Source organism: Austrofundulus limnaeus, unplaced genomic scaffold (genome assembly GCF_001266775.1).
Source record: "Austrofundulus limnaeus strain Quisiro unplaced genomic scaffold, Austrofundulus_limnaeus-1.0 Scaffold377, whole genome shotgun sequence".
In the NCBI taxonomy this organism is placed as follows: domain Eukaryota; kingdom Metazoa; phylum Chordata; class Actinopteri; order Cyprinodontiformes; family Rivulidae; genus Austrofundulus; species Austrofundulus limnaeus.
Window position 1 is genome coordinate 168,919 of NW_013952779.1, and position 3,208 is coordinate 172,126.

The window sequence follows — 3,208 nt, forward strand, 5'->3', positions numbered from 1 at the left end:
ATCGGTGATTAATCGACTATAAAAATAATCGTTTGTGGCAGCATTAATTGTTTTCTCGAGATAACGAGATGATCATCATTTCTTGAATGATCATGAGTTTTACAGTGTTCTTAAAACCTTGCCAAGAACAAACTCAAGTTGAAAATGTCAGATCGTGGAGAACCTGGCACAGCTCAACACATTGATCACAGGCTGAAACTGCCATTTGTTTGTGTTGTACAGATAACTTTCATATCAGCCCTTTGTCATTTAAGGAGACAGCTGGACCGACTGCAGCTCAGCAGGTGTTTACACTGAAGTGATTCTTACATCAGTGAGCAGCTGAGGGGACCAGGCTGTCTTCATGGTTAACCAATGATGCACGAGAGCAAAACCATAACTYGTAATCTGTAGAAAACCATCAGGAAATTAACTTATCTTGAGAAAACAAGCATTGCTATTTCATGATATCACCATATGTCATTATCATGAGAAAACCACCGGAAAACATTATATGTGGAAAACGTCCACTTTCTGCTTWTGTAAAACACAGTAAGTCTGATTGGACCTGTTCTAATGATCAAGTGACCTTTGAATGTAGGACTCCAGTTAACAGTCCATTAAACTACAAGAAGGAATTCAGATTTATTCAATGTTTCACTGAAAAGTCATAAAATCCTTCCAAACCATTCACATCTCACTTGACTGAATGTAACACTAAACTAGAAGCACTCGGAGAGTGCAAACCTCCTCCAAGTCCAATTTGCCCCATCCTGTAAGAGTTAATGCACAAAAGCAGAGATGGAAACACATTTGCCGAATAAGTTCTGACGTAGTGAACATTTAAGCAGGCAGTATGCACGGGATTTCTTCCCGGTGGAGTCCAATGTGAAAAAAAAGTCAGACTTGTCTCCCAACGTTATTGTTGAAAGCTTTCGCATCGGTGCTACGTGATYCAAAAAAGCAGTTTTCATTGTGTGTTTAATCACACAGACACACACGCGTCTTCCTATCTTTGTGAGGACCACACACAGTGGTCACAACCACGCTCTGAACATTTGTTTTTCCCCAAAGTTTGGCGAGAGGTGGATAGAGGGGCGCACAAATTGCTCTCGACTTGATCTGGCTTCATTTAAATAATAATRAAAATGAACAAACAAACAAACAAACAAACAACCTCCGAGTCTGAAGTCCACAGCGCCACTCCTCTTCCTCAATCTTCATCGATCTGTGTACAAGCCTAATGTGGTGTGTTTGAGGAAATGGGAAAAATAGGTTTCATGCTGCAGTCGTGCACTTCGTGGTGACAAAACGTTCTCTAAATGCGCAGCAAATGCGTAAAAATGTGCACATTATGGCAAGACTTATTCATCATTACATCTGGTTTTAACATTACTTTCATAAAGTTTGAAGTTCAAACACTGAAAGCTCTCACAGTTTTTTACAGAAGCCCTGTGAAAGCATCACAGCTTTGCTGATCTAAGAGGATTAAAAGAAAAAAAATTCCTGTATCCGCATCGTGATCCGGAACATCACCAAAATTTAATGGTGTATTCCTTGGCCCAGTACCCACATGTGGTAAAAATGTCATGACAATCTGTCCACAAGTTTTTGAGTAATGTTGTCCAAAGACAAACGGACATACGTGACTGAAAACATTACCTCGCCGTTGGCGGAGGTAATWAGCAAACAACACAAAGTTCAACACTGGAAGAACATTTACATATTCTGTCTTGAGTGAACAGAACCATCAACATTAAAGTTTATTAACTCCTGAAACATGTAGTGGCAGGGCCCTGAGAATGGTCTGGACCAGGGTTACTGTAGTTCCTGACATGATATGAAGCTAAACACATGGATTTACTGGTAACTAACATGCTCTGTCAGCTAATTTTTAATGACCCTTGGTTCTGATTTCTGTTTGGTCTCATTTCATACAGCAGATTAGGTTTTGTTAATCAGTAACTACACGTCATTTCCTTCCAATAGTTTACCCAAAGCAGACTGAGACTCTGGTTAATGAAAACTCTGTCAGAGTCTGACATGGAAGAAATGAACCATCACTCCACACACACACGTACAAACACAAATACATGTTCTAATGCACGTTAATGTGAACAGGGATGATCCTTGTGCATGACATTAAACAGTAATCAACCCAGGTTCTCTGCACTTTATTTAAAAGATAGATACTCTAGGTTCTGACACATTTTATACAAAACTCTATACAGTATTTTCCAATATTCATTTAAAAAACAACTAAAAGCCCTGCAAGTCGTGGACATTTTGAATCTTCATGTCACAAGTTTTCCACAGTGGTCAAATATCTTGTGCCAAATATAAAATTAAAATATCTTCTACCAGCTTTTGAGGTTTAAATAGGTTGTATTCAGCTCAAATCAGCACCCTAGTAGACTATTCCAGGTTGCTGAAAAAATTCAGCACGTGCTCCACCTGCTATTTGTCATAAAGGAGGAGAGCCATAACTGGCCTCTGGGCTACAAGGTCTGCCTCACCTACTGGATGAAGCAGGCTGTGACCCTCAGATTAAAGGCAGATTAAAGGCAGCTAGAAGATGACAAATCTCTCTGTTCTGGCCTAAACAGACTTCTCTCACATTGGGTAACAACTCARCAAGAAAGAGGAAGTTCGGACTCGTGGGATGGAGGGCAAGATATTGAGCAATCTCCCTGCGAGAGGAGGGGGCTCATTGGGACATAATCACTTTACCACAGGAGGTCCTGGCTCAGTGGATACCCAGGGGTAGACATTAGGAAATTTTTCAGGTTGTCCAGCAGACAACCTGTTGACTTCCTCGTGCTCTTCTTTGAAATAGAGTATTTAAGGCTCAGGGAGTAAAGCAGCAAAAATGTTGCTAATAAAATCTAGAGGTTACCCAACATACATAAACTTTTTCTGCTCATAGGTCAAACATTTTCACTTAAATAGGAGTATACTGTGTACATGACCTTATTAAAAGTTACAGTTTAGTGTTCTGTTCGGCTTTACCAAGTTTTTTTCTCCATTTCATTTTTACAAATGATGGCCACCCGCAGCAGAGAGCTTTAATCAAGGTCTTTTATTCTTGGTTGTCCACCAGACAACCAGGAGACAGGATCTGGTTGTCCGAAATGAAAATATGTTGTCTCAGACAACCTAAACAATGGTTATAGTCTACCCCTGGACACCTGACAGATAATGATAATTCACATTTTTGCAAAGATTTAGG